This window comes from Erinaceus europaeus, chromosome 1, assembly GCF_950295315.1.
Source record: "Erinaceus europaeus chromosome 1, mEriEur2.1, whole genome shotgun sequence".
In the NCBI taxonomy this organism is placed as follows: domain Eukaryota; kingdom Metazoa; phylum Chordata; class Mammalia; order Eulipotyphla; family Erinaceidae; genus Erinaceus; species Erinaceus europaeus.
The window spans coordinates 72985798-73000932 of NC_080162.1; positions in this window are offsets into that span (position 1 = coordinate 72985798).

The window sequence follows — 15135 nt, forward strand, 5'->3', positions numbered from 1 at the left end:
AGAGAGGAGGGGAAGGCAGAGAGGGAGGGAAAGACAGACATCTGCAGACCTGCTTCGACGCTTGTGAAGTGACTCCCCTGCAGGTGGGGAGCCGGAGGCTCGAACCCGGATCCTTACGTAGGTCCTTGCACTTTGCGCCACCTGAGCTTAACCTGCTGTGCTACCACCTGACTCTTTAAAATTATCTTTAACATGTTTGTTTTAAAAATAAATACAGTAACAAGGCTGGGTAGTAGAGCACCCAGTTAAGCACACATAGTACTATGAGGAAGGACCAGGGTTCAAGCCCCTGCTCCCCACCTGCAGCAGGGATGTTTCACAAGTGGTGAATCAGCTCTGTAGGTGTCTATCTTTCTCTATTTATCTACCCATGTCTCTGTGTCCTATCAAATAAAATAGAAGGAAAATATATATGGCTGCCAGGAGTGGTTGATTAGTAGCATCTGTCAACACTGAGCCCCAGTGACTAGAGGCAAAAATAATAAATAAAAATAACTGTATTTGACAAATAGGTATGTAAGTTGTTAAGTACATGGATATGTGAATAATTGGAGAGAATGGAAGAGAGGAAAGGTAAATGAGTGAATCAGTAGAAGGATGGATGGATGGATGGATGGATGGATGGATGGATGGATGGACGAATGAATAGGCCAGTAGATTAAGAAAAGAGGATCAGAGTGATGCTCTGGTTCTCTTTCTCTCCTAACTCTGTTATTAATAAAATATTTTTGAAAGAATGTTAGTCCAAGTTCCCATCTTACTATGATGTTCTACAGTTTCACTACGGAGGAACACATTCTTAACAGGTGGCGCCATGGGTCTGGCATCACAAATGTAGTATTATATTTTATCCTCATACCAATCCCAAAAGGTGGACACCACTCCCCACTTTGCAGGTAAGAGTGTGAAGGAGCCTATTCAGTGTCACTCAGACAGTATACATGCTCGAACCAATAAACCACAGTTCAAGCCCAGCTCCACTCAGTGTTTTCCAAGGAGCCCAATGCGTACAGCTAAAGAAATAGTAGGGGCAGGTGGTAATGTGTGTGCTCGCCTGCGTGAGCAATCTACTGGCTCCTACTATGGTCTTTTTAAAAATATATTTATTACAGTCAACAATATTTATACACCTTTCCCATATTTAGGAGCTACTCTCTTCCCTGATCCAGCTTTCTGGTCCTTTTTCCAGCCACGACATCATCTCCCCAGACAATAACTTGGATCTACCTGCATATCAGATGTCAGGCTCAGAAAAAAAAAATGTATATATTTATTATAATGTGATACATGGAGAATGGATACAGGATCTCACACATGTGTGATACAATAAGCATGCTCCAAGGCCCAGGGATTTTTTTTTTCCAAGTCATTTTACTGGGAGGTAGGGGAGATAATGGTTTACAGAAGAGTCATTGACACATGAGTACAATTTCTGATCTCCCCATGAAAGGCATCTGCAAAGCACTCTCACCCCCATTGTTTTAATTTTATATCTGTTGAGAGAGGGAATGGGGAAGACACCAAAACATCAATCCACCATCCACAAAGTTCTCTTGGTAACTGGCTGCAGTGCTCCCGCATGGTGGTAAGGAACAAATCTGGGGCCTCCACTCATGGTAAGGAATGTGCCTCACTTGTTGAGCCATCTCTCAATTCCCAGGGCGATTCTGTTTTGCTTTGTTTTGTTTTGAAGCTTTTGTTCAAAAATTTTAGAGAATTCCTCATTCCTTAAATGACACCTCAAGACAGTGACAGTGTGTGCCATACTTTGCAGCCAAAAGGAAAAAGAAGGCACCAGGAGAATCCCAGCTTGGACATGAAAAATTCTTATACCTCTCAGGAAACAACATATGCAATCCAATGCCAGAGCTTCCTCACAAACAACTGCTCAGTGCAAAGGAGGTTAATGTCTCACTTAATTGCACTTATACCGCTGAGTTTACATGATGAAAAAGCACAGTGTTGGACACAGAGGAAATACTTGGTGAACAATGGCACAGATCACTCCTATCTTTTTGGAGTACACCATATGAGCAAGGCAGGTAGAAAAAGAAAGACTGCATGAAGAGAGAATAGGAGATAGGATAGGCAGGCAGGAAGAAATTTTAAAAAGTGAAGATGAACATACAGAAGAAAAGAGCAAAGTATACAAAGCCATGTTGTTTTCAATGACAGAGATATCCACAATGATTAGAAATTGACACCTGAAAGGGGCATAAGCCTAGAGAAATACACTCTCATTATAAGGAGCATGCTATGCCAAGAGCTAAGATCAGAAAGAATTTGAACAATTCAAGAAAGAGGAAGAGTAAGGGGCCACCTGGTCAGGGAATTCTTGGACACCCCCCCCCATAGATACAATGGGCCTAGACCTCTAGTAGATCCTTCTCTCTACTATCTTGGATAACTTCCACCAGGAACATCATCATAAGCCCTTTTCTGGTCTCTCCAGGACCTTGCCCTCACTAAAAAGTAACAAAGGGAAGGGTGGCTGGGTCAGCCTACTCTGTGAACTCAAGGAAAACAGGTCCTGAAATAAGTGCAGCCTAGAATGTTCCCAGCTATGATCATGGACTCCGAGTTCAGACTTACAGGGACTCAGGTTATACAGGCTCCTGTGCTAAATATGAATACATGGCCCTGGGTCAGACTGATGTGGTAATTAGATAATTGTATTTATATATTTCCTTCAAGTTTGGGAGCTACTCTCTGCCCTAATTCAGTTTTCTAGTTCTGTTCTCAACTCTGACACCATCCTCCCATACAATATTTTTAGTCCAACTGCATGTTAGTTATCAAACTCAAGAAAAATTGTTAAAGTCATGGGCCCCAAGGAACATACCTAAAATAGACTTCCTAGTTTCTTTCCACCCTAAAATCCCTATTCTCATCTGTTCTATACCTACATTTTGGTTTCTGTTTATCACACATTTTTTTCTGCTTTATATCTTACCACCTTTCAGCCACCAAATTGCAGATGCTACTATGATTCCATCCAACCCTCCTGGGCAGACAATTTCACTAATGTGTTCCAGAGCCTCACCTCTCCAGAGCCCTACCTCACTAGAGAAATACAGAAACAGGCTGGGAGTATGGATTAACCTGTCAATGCCTATGTCTAATGGAGAAATAATCACAAAAACCAGAACTCTTACCTTCTGCAACCCATAAAGAACTTTGGTCCGTATTTGCAGAGGGGGAGAAATATTAACAGAAGATGACCAAAGGGCTCTGAACTGCAATTCCATCAGGACCCAGAGACAGAAGAGGGAAAAAAGGACACTCAGAAGTAGTAGTAGGTGTAGGTGTGACTTAGAAAAGAAGAGATGGCAGGACTACAGGCAAAAATTATATATATATATGGGAGGGGAGAATAGTCAACCCATATCTGTGACCTTGGGATAACTATTGAAATGTCCAATAGAGGTAATGGGCACACAGAACTCTGGTAGTCGGAACAGTGTGGAATTATACCCCTGTTATCTCATAATGGCCACTTAGGCATGAATTTGAGAGCTATGAAACATGCAAAAAAATTGTTTTCGCATTTTATTTATTTACTGAAATAAATCCTAATCACAGGGTTTTCAAAGTAAGCCAAGTTCCCAAATAACTTGGTTATAATAATAATTACCTACTGCCCTCTTAAACTCTAAGACAGCAAGGAACCTTCCTCATTCTCTATAAACCAGTATTTCTCCCAATCCTGGGACCTCTGCAGCATGGCTCATTTTCCTCCATGCTTCTCTTGATCCATAACATTTGATACTACATCCACCTTTCAGCCATCACGTTGCAGATGCTACCATGATGCCAACCTGACTTTGATGGGCAGACAACTTCACCAGTGTGTCCTAGAACCTCACCTCCCCAAAGCCCTGCCCCATTAGGAAAAAACAGAAATAGGCTGGGGGGTATGGATCAACCTGTCAATGCTGATGTCCGCAGAGAAGCAATTATATAAGCCAGACCTTCCACCTTCTGCACCCCATAAAGATCTTTGGTCTATACTCCCAAAGGGATAAAGAGTAGGGAGATCAGCTAGGGCCCTATTTGGGGAGTCCTGAGATTCCCAAACAGACATGATGGGCCTAGACCTTAAATAAATCCCTCTCTCCATTGTTACCAGTCATCTCTATCAAGAACAACAAAATGGGAGTCGGGCGGTAGCGCAGCAGGTTAAGAGCAGGTGGCGCAAAGCACAAGGACCAGCTTAAGGATCCGGGTTCGAGCCCTGGCTCCACACCTGCAGGGGAGTCCCTTCACAGGCGGTGAAGCAGGTCTGCAGGCGTCTATCTTTCTCTCCTCCTCTCTGTCTCCTTTCCTCTCTCCATTTCTCTCTGTCCTATCCAACAACGATGGCATCAATAACAACAACAATAATAACTACAACAATACAACAACAAGGGCAACTAAAGGGAATAAATAAATAAATATTTTTTAAATTTTTTTTAAAAAGAACAACAACAAAATAGACCCCTTTGTGGGCCCCCATAGAACTTTGCCCTCAACTTATATCAACAATGGTAGAGAATTTTCCATCCTCCGAAGGGAGGATGGACAACATACTCTATGCTACACCTGAGGAAGATGAGTTCTGAAATTGGGGCAGCTTGGAATGTTCCTTCTCATGACCACAGAATGTGAGCTCAGATCTACAAGGATGCAGAGGTCACATAGGCTCCTAAGCTGAATATGGGCTCCAGATCAGATCAAATCAGTGGGGTTTACAATCAACAATATTTATACACCTTTCCCATATTTGGGAGCTACTCTCTTCCCTGATCCTGCTTTCTGGTCCTTTTTCCAGCCATGATATCACCTCCCCGGACAATAACTTGGATCCACCTACATATCAGATTTCTCAGGGGGGAAAAAAAAGTAAAAAACAACTAGTATAGCCACAGGCCTTTTGGAATATAACTAAAATATGCCTACTAGCTATCTACAAAACAGAGATTTCCACCCCCCCCAACTCTTCATCTACACTATTCCAGCCTTTAGGTTCATGATTGGTCAACAATTTGTTTGGCTTTATATGTTAACTCTCATTTCAGCCACCAGGCTCCAGATGCTAGCATGATGCCCACCAGACTTCCCTGGACAGACAACCCTACCAATGTGGCCTAGAGCTCCGATTCCCCAGAAGCCCACCCCAATAGGGAAAGAGAGAGAGGCAGGCTGGGAGTATGGATTGACTTGTCAACACCCATGTTCAGCAGGGAAGCAGTTACAGAATCCAGACCTTCCCCTTTTGCATCCCACAATGACCTTGGGTCCATACTCCCAGAGGGATAAAGAATAGGAAAGCTATCAAGGGAGGGGATGGGATACGGAGTTCTGGTGGTGGGAATTGTGTGGAGTTGTACCCCTCTTATCCTATGGTTTTGTCAGTGTTTCCTTTTTATAAATAAATTTTTTTAAAAAAAATAACATAAAGAGTAAAAAAGGGGAAAAAAGAATAGGGAGACTTCTAATGGAGGGGAGAGGACATGGAACTCTGACAGTGGGAATTGTATGGAATTGTACCCCTCTTGTCCCACAATCTTTTCAATCATTATTAAATCACTAATTTAAAAAAGATATGAAAGAAAGACTAGAGAGAGACAGATCACTGCTCAGCTCTGGCTTAAGGCTTCTAAGGCTTCAAACTGGGACGTCAGAGCCTCAGGCATGAAAATCTTGCACAACCATTATGCTATCTCCCCAGCCCTGGAACAAAGTTGAAGAGATGAGCAGAAGCCAATTTATGGGACTATCTGCACTGGTAGGGAGTTTGGATTTTACTCAGAGAAGAAAGGAAAAATAGCCAAGTGTTTAATCCATTGTGTAAATTACAAAATCTGATTAATATACTCAGAAATCATCATGATTCCTGTGGAGTAAGGCAAGTAATCAAAGAGTTCAGATGTGAGGTTACTGCAGCAACCAGGGGGAATGAAGACAGCTTCACTCTGGCAGTGCAAGTAGAGACAAAAAGCAATTGATCACAAAGTGAGTTAAAGACAGAAAATTCGGGTTATTTTAGGGAACTGGTGTATAAGATAATGGAAAGAGGAAAATGGTTTCCTGACTCGTTGAGCAAACAGTGAGAAAGGGAACACAGGAGGAAGAATGGTTTAGTGACAAGAACTGTTAACTCATTTATATATATATATGCTAAATATAATATTTGTTCATCATCTTGCAGGCACAGATTTTGAGTAGGCAAATGGACTGTATGTCTCTGGTTCAGGAGAGGGTTGCAGTGGGAAAAATATTTTTAGTCACTGGGTCTATAAAACTGGTTGCCAGGGCAGCCATTCAAGAGAGCTAAAATAACCTGATTTTCCTATATCAATCATCCTTCTTGCCTCCTAAAACCCCTTGGATACAATATATTCTCTAGGCTCTAGTATTAAAAGGGTACTAAACTGCTGTCTTAGGGTTTAAGAAGGCAATAGATAGGGAGATCATCTGGGACCGCAACAAGGCAGGACTAGAATGATTTCAGGAACCCACCAAATCACCAGTAAGTGCAAACATATGTGGCTCGTGGACAGAGAAGAGACGAAGGAGAGATTAAGTGGCTGGTAACAGTCCAGCAGTTTACCAGTTGAGGCACCACATCCAGTCTGTTTTACCAACAAAAAGACAGCTGAAGAGAGGAAAGGACTCCCTTAAGTCTCACCAAATGCAACTGTGAGTCTCCATTGCTGCTGCCTTCAGAGGCTGGAGCAGCAGGGGGAGGCTCTGTGCTGACATCTGGGAACAGAGAACTGACCAGGAGAAGAGCTACACCTCGGTGGCCTAGCAGTGGGGCTGTAGAGTGGGAACCTTTCCACATTGTTCTCCTGATGAGAACATGATGAATACTGCTCAGAAACTACAGACTATAAACGGGACTTGTTTAGAAACTCACAAGGCATAGTAGTGCTGCCCGGCTTGGCAGAGAAGCTGAATTGAGACCGGAGCTTTGGATCCATGGGGTGTGGGAGTCTCTTTGAATAACCACTGTATTATCACTCCCCCACCCTGCTTTATCTCTTGGGCAGGAGTGAGGTATTAAGCTAAGAAGCCTACTTATAGTTTAAGGCCCTCAGGCTCCCATAGTCTACATGGAAGAAAAAAACAAAAGAGGCTTTAATAGCCACTGTGGTCCAACTCAGTGACTTAGACACAAGTCAATCCAGGCTAAAGTGATCAGTAATTTGAAAAGTACTGAGAGAGGGACCTCATAACATACTATAAAGAATGGTTAAACCAACAAGAAGAAATATTGGAGAAGCACAAAATATTGAGGTCAACATCCAAACACTATTAAGGAAATAGTCACAGTAGTGAGTAAAAAGTTTGAAAGAATTGTCATCTGAAATTCAGATACAACAAATGAGACTCTAGAAGAAAACACTAATTATCTCAGGGTTATTAGAGAGCTGAAAGCTGAAATAGCTGAGCTAAGAACACAATTAGCTGAACAAGCTAAAACAGTATCAAAACAGGGTAACAAAATAGATGAACTCCAGAAAACAGTACAGGGTAGAGAGAATAGAATAAATGAGGCCGAAGAGAGAATTAGCAAGATCAAGGACGAATTAGAGACAACTAAAAAAGAAGTAAGAGATCTCAAAAAGAGATTAAGAGATACTGAAAACAACAACAGAGACATATGGGGTGACTTCAAAAGAAACAATATACGCATTATTGGTTACCAAAGGAAGAAAGAGGAGAGGAAGAAAGCATTCTTCAGGACATAATAGCTGAGAACTTCTCTAGTCTAGACAACATAAAAGACATAAAGGTTCAAAAATCCCAGAGGGTCCCGAACAGAATTAACCCAGACTTAAAGACATCAAGACACATCATATTTAGAATGGAAAGGAATAAGGATAAAGAAAGGATCCTGATGGCTGAAAGAGAGAAAGCAAAGAGTCACCTACAGAGGAAAACCCATAAGATTAGCAGCAGACTTCTCCACACAAACACTACAGGCCAGAAGAGAATGGCAAGATATCTATCCAGTGTTCAATGAGAAAGGCTTTCAACCAAGACTACTGTATCTTGCTAGACTGTCACTCAGACTACATGGAGGCAGAAAAACCTTCTCAGACATGAGCAGAAAAGAAAACACAAGTAGAACCTGAACTGGAATTGGCGTTATTGCACCAAAGTAAAAGACTCTGGGGAGGGTGGGTGGGGAGAATACAGATCCAAGAAGGATGACAGAGGAACTAGTAAGGGTTGTATTGTTATATGGCAAACTGGGAAATGTTGTGCATGTACAAACTATTGTATTTACTGTCGAATGTAAAATATTAATTCCCCAATAAAGAAATTTAAAAAAAAACCTTCTCAGACAAACAACAGTTGAATCAATCAACTATCACCAGGCCTGTCCTGAAAGAAGTTTAGCGTGGGGGTGCCTCTTCTCAGGCACGTACTCTCTGGGTTGGAGAGATCATGACCGGAGACAGCCTGGGCTACTATCACTCAGTGACTCGAGAGGGATGTCCCAGGAACCAAGTTCATGGTGGCAAGGCGATTCAATTCTTTATTGATCAGAGAGGCCAGACTTTTAAAAGTCGGACCCGAAAATAGCAAGTCAGAAACAGAAATGGCTAGGAAAGGGGCAGAGAAAAGCAAAAGGGGCTGGGAAAGGTAGGGACTTCCTTAGCAACTGTTGCGAGGGTTTTAACTGGTAGGATTAATAATACCCTAGAGGTAGGGAGGGTCTTCAGGGTAGAAAGAGGATAGATCAAAGGAATGGAATGGGTGGGGATCTTTCAGGCAAAACAATGATTATGTAGATAATAAGGGAGCAGGGCATAGTATCAGGAATGCAGGGTGCTTTGTGAGGCAGGGAGTCTGATAAGACTAGGCAAACGTTGGAGGGTTTTGTCCCTCCTTGCTTGACCTCTCAGTAGAGAGAGAGAGACTGACAGGATGGATGTCCCCTCAAGTCAAGCCCTTCCAGGCTCAACCACATCCTCACAATTTCCCAACTGAAGTTCTAAAAGATCTTCTATAAATAGTCAGATCACCATAAATATGCCATATATCAGAAGGCTCTAAAAATCTATAATAATGACATTAAAATATCTTCATTCTATGACATCAATAAATGTCAATGGCCTGAATTCACCTATTAAAAGGCACAGAGTAGGAAGATGGATCAGAAAACACAACCCAACAATATGCTGTCTATAGGAAACGCACCTAATTCAACAAAAAAAACACAGACTCAAAGTGAAAGGATGGAAAACTATCATACAAGTCAGTGGCCCACAAAAAAAAGGTCAGGAACAGCTATTCTCATACCTGACACAATAGACTTGAAAATAAATAAAATTTTAAAAATAGGATGGACATTACTTAATGCTCAGAGGATCAGTCAATCAAGAGGACTTAACAATTATTAACATCTATGCACCCAATGAGAAGCCATCTAAATACATCAAACATCTACTGAAAGAGCTATATATTAATAGCAACAAAGTCATAGTAGGGGACTTCAACACCCCACTCTCTCAATTTGATAGATCATCCAGGTAGAAAATCAATAAAGAAATGAGGGAGCTAAATGAGGAGATAGATAAACTAGAACTATTGGACATTTTCAGAATCACTCACCCCATGTAATAGTAATACAAGTCCACATGGGTCATTCTCAAGAACGGACCATATGTTAGGCCACAAAGACAGCATCAGCAAATTCAAGAGCATTGAAATCATACCAAGCATCTTCCCAAACCACAGTGGAATTAAACTGACACTTAACAATCAACAAAAGATTAGTAATCGTCCCAAAATGTGAAAGCCCAATAGTACACTACTTAACAACTACTGGGTCAAAGAGTAAATAAAGGACAAAATCAAAATGTTTTGAGAGTTCAACAAAAATGAAGACACAAGCTATCAAAAAATTTTGGGACACAGCTAAGGCAGTACTGAGAGGGAAGTTCATAGCCATACAAGCACACATTAAGAAACAAGAAAAAGCACGAATACACAGCCTGATTGCACACCTTAAAGACCTAGAAGAAGAAGAACAAAGGAACCCTAAAGCAACCAAAAGGACAGAAATAACTACAGTTAGGGCAGAAATATATAACATTGAAAATAAGAAAACCATACAAAAAAAATCAATGAAAGGAAATGTTGGTTCTTTGAAAGAGAGGACAGAATCGACAAACCTTTAGCCAGACTCACAAAACAAAAAAGGGAGAAGACCCAAATAAATCAGATTGTAAATGAAAGAGGAGATATCACAACAGACACCACAGAAATTCAACATATCATGAGAGGCTTCTATGAACAACTATATGCCACCAAGCTACAGAACCTGGAAGAAATGGATGATTTCCTAGATACCAACAAACTCCCAAAATTAAATAAAGATGATAGATAATATGAACAGACCTATCGCAGCCAACAAAATTGAAACAGTTATCAAAAACCTTCCCAAGAATAAAAGTCCTGGACCAGATGATTTTACAAATGAATTCTACAAAACCTTCAAAGAAGAACTAATACCTCTGCTTTTAAAAGTCTTCTAGAAGACTGAAGACACTGGAATACTCCCTTCCAGCTTCTAATGAAGCCAATATCACTCTGATACCAAAAGCAGACAGGGACACAACCAAAAAAGAAAACTATAGACCAATATCTCTGATGAACATAGATGCTAAAATATTGAACAAAATTCTAGCCAACTGGATACAGCAGTATATTAAAAAGATTGTTCATCATGACCAAGTGGGGTTTATCCCAGGGATGCAAGGTTGGTTTAATATACATAAATCAATCAACATGATACACCATATCAATAAAAGCAAGACCAAAAACCACATGGTTATATCAGTAGATGCAGAGAAAGCCTTTGACAAAATACAACATCCCTTTATGATTAAAAAACTACAAAAAAATGGGAATAGATGGAAAATTCCTCAAGATAGTGGAGTCTATATATAGCAAACCTAGAGCCAACATCATACTCAATGGTGAGAAACTGGAAGAATTTCCCCTTAGAGAAGGTACTAGACAGGGATGCCCACTATCACCATTACTATTCAACATAGTGTTGGAAGTTCTTGACATAGTAGTCAGGCAGGAGAAAGGAATTAAAGGCATACAGATTGGAAGAGAAGAAGTCAAACTCTCCCTATTTGCAGATGACATGATAGTATATATAGAAAAACCTATAGAATTGAGCAAGAAGCTTTTGGAAATCATCAGGCAATACAGTAAGATGTCAGGCTACAAAACTAACATTCAAAAGTAAGTGGCATTCCTCTATGCAAACACTAAGGTAGAAGAAGTTGAAATCCAGAAATCAATTTCTTTTACTATAGCAACAAAAACAATAAAATATCTAGGAATAAACCTAACCAAAGAAATGAAAGACTTATATACTGAAAATTATGAGTCACTACTCAAGGAAATTGGAAAAGACACAAAGAAGTGGAAAGATACGCCATGTTCATGGATGGAAGAATTAACATCATTAAAATGAATATACTACCCAGAGCCATCTACAAATTGAATGCTATCCACATCAAGATCCCAACCACATTTTTTAGCAGAATAGAAAAAATGCTACAAATGTTTATCTGGAACCAGAAAAGACCTAGAATTGCCAAAACAATCTTAAGAAGAAAGAACAGAACTGGAGGCATCACAGTCCCAGATCTCAAATTGTATTATAGGGCCATTGTCATCAAAACTGCTTGGTACTGGTACATGAATAGAAACACTGACCAGTGGAATAGAATTGAGAGCCCAGAGGTAAATCCCCACACCTATGGACATCAAATCTTTGACAAAGGTGCCCAGACTATTACATGGGGAAAGCAGAGTCTCTTCAACAAGTGGTGTTGGAAAAAATGGGTTGAAACATGCAGAAGAATGAAACTGAACCAGTTTATTTCACCAAACACAAAAGTAAATTCCAAGTGGATCAAGGACTTGGATGTTAGACCAGAAACTATCAGATACTTAGAGGAAAATATTGACTAAACTCTTTTCCGCATAAATTTTAAAGACATCTTCAATGAAATGAATCCAATTACAAAGAAGAGTAAGGCAAGCATAAACCTATGGGACTACATCAAATTCAAAAGCTTCTGCACAGCAAAAGAAACCACTTTCCAAACCTAGAGACCCCCTCACAGAATGGGAGAAGATCTTTACATGCCATACATCAGACAAGAGTTTAATAACCAAAATATATAAAGAGCTTGCTAAATTCAACAACAAGAACACAAATGACCCCATCCAAAAATGGGGAGAGGACACAGACAGAATATTCACCACAGAAGAGATCCAAAAGGCCGAGAAACACATGAAAAAATGCTCAGTCTTTGATTGTCAAAGAAATGCAAATAAAGACAACTTTGAGATACCACTTCACTCCTGTGAGAATGTCATACATCAGAAAAGGTAACAGCAGCAAATGCTGGAGAGGCTGTGGGGTCAAAGGAACCCTCCTACACTGCTGGTGGGAATGTCAATTGGTCCAGCCTCTGTGGAGAGCAGTCTGAAGAACTCTCAGAAGGCTAGAAATGGACCTACCCCATGATCCTGCAATTCCTCTCCTGGGGATATATCCTAAGGAACCAAACACACCTATTTTACAAAAAGATTTATGTGGGGGTTGGGTGGTAGCACAGCAGGTTAAGCACATGTGGTGCAAAGCACAAGGACAGATGTAAGGAGCCGGGTTCCAGCCCCTGGCTCCCCACCTGCAGGGAAGTCGCTTCACAGGCAGTGAAGCAGGTCTGCAGATGTCTATCTTTCTCTCCCCTTCTCTGTCTTCCCCTCCTCTTTTCATATCCAACAACAACGACATCAATAACAACAGCAATAATAAGAAGAGGGGAAGACAGAGATGGGGATAGAAAGACAGACACCTGCAGACCTGCTTCACCACTTGTGAAGCAACTCCCCTGCAGTCCTTGCGCTTCGCGCCACATGCACTTTACCCTCTGCGCTACCATTGGACTCCCTCTAGCTATATTCTATGGGGCCCATGACTTTACTAATTTTTTCCTTCTCGATAGTTAACATGTAGGTGGACCAAAGGTATTGTCTGAGGAGATGGTGTTAGAGTTGGAAATAGGACTAGAAAACTGGTTCAGGGCATTTCTCTCTGTCCTATCCAACAATGACAACATCAATAACAACAATAATAACTACAACAAGGGCAACAAAAGGGAATTAATTAATTAATTAATTAAAATAATTAACATTCTAAAAAATAAAAGAATAAACATACTAGCTTTTTCCAGAATAGAGACCCCAAATCTCATCTGCTATATTCTTGCCTTTACATTCCTGACTATTAAACAATTTTTTCTGCTTTATATCTTAATGCTTTTTCAGGCACCAAGTGGCAGATGCCAACCTGACTTCCCTGGACAGAGGACCTCACCAATGAAGCCAGGACCCCTACCTCTACAAAGCCCTGCCCCACTAAGAAAAGATAGGGACAGGCTGGGAGTATGGTTTGACCTATCAACGCCCATGTTCAGCAGAGAAGCAATTACAGAAGCCAGACCTTCCACCTTCTGCACCCCATAATGGCCCTGGGTCGATGCTCCCAGAGGGATAAAGAATAGCAAAGCTTTCACGGGATGGGATGGGATATGGAACTCTGGTGATGGGAATTGTATGGAATTGTACCCCTCTTATCCTATAGTCTTGTTGATATTTTTTATTATATAAATAAATTAATAACACCTAAAAAAAGAACAAAAGGGGAAACATGAAGCAGAACTTGGACTGGATTTGGTGTATTGCACCAAAGTAAAAGACTCTGGAGTGGGGTGGGGGGAGTGTTCAGGTCCTGGAGCATGGTGGTGGAGGGGGACCTAGGTGGGGGTTGTGGGGGTAGAGTGTTATGCAGAAAACTGAGAAGTGTTACACTTGTACGAACTACTGTATTTTACTGTTGACTATAAACCATTAATCCCCCCAATAAAGAAAAACTAAAAAGAAAAAAGAAAGAAAGAAGTTGAGAAATAAGAACAGAAAGGGAAACACAAAGCAGAACTTGGACTGGGTTTGGAGTACTGCATCAAAGTAAAGGACTCTGCAGGAAGCAGGGCGTTTCAAGTTCTGGTGCATGATAGTGGAGGGACCTAGGCTAGGGGTGAGAGTGCTTTGCAGAAATCTAAGAAATGTTACAAATGCACCAACAACTGTATTTACTGTAAACCATTAACTCCCCAATTTACAAAAAAAAAAAATCTATTGTGTCAAATATATATATATATTTCTTCTGACTTTCAGTTCTTGAAAACTCAAAAGTACATTTATCCTCTCTTTGTGCAACAGCAGTCTTTCATGAGACGGACTTACATTTTTCTGCAGCTAAATAGTTCACACCAAAACAAACACATTAAAGGGATGATTACAGTGAACACCGACCCATTGAATGATGCAGTCATACCAACAAGAACATTTTATAACTGTATGTCAGAAGACTACAATGCTCTCCAACTCTTTGAATACACTCAAAACTACTGAATTGTACACTTTATAAGGGTGGTTTTATGCTCGGTGAATCATAGCGCAATAAAGCTGTAAAAGACAAAAGCTGAAGAAGCTATAACATGGAAGTCTTGTGAAATGTTTATTTTCTTAAACACCAGATTCATTGAGGGAATCTAACACAAAGCATACAGATGTACACAAAATACCCAATTTCAAAGGTTCAGTAATTTATGTGAGGTACCTATATTCTCTATATGGTTTATTCCCACAAGGCTGGGGAGATAGCATAGTAATTATATGAAAGGTTTTCAGGTCCCAGGCTAAGCCCAGGCACTGCCATAAACCAGAGATGAATAGTGCTCTGTCCTGATCCAACTTTCAGTCTTATCCTCAACTCTGGCACCATCTCCTCAGACAATACTTTTAGCTCACCTGCATGTTAGCTATCAGACTTAGGCAAAAATTACTAAAGTCATAAATATACCTAAAATAGAATTTCTAGCGAAGATCCTTAGTTCTATCTGCTCTATTGTTAACTTTAGGTTCCTGATTACTAAATAATTTGTCCTGCTTCATATCTTATTGTGTTGCAGACACTATCATGAAGCCAACCTGACTTCTCTGGACAGACGACCTCACCAATGTGTCCTGGAACTTCACCTT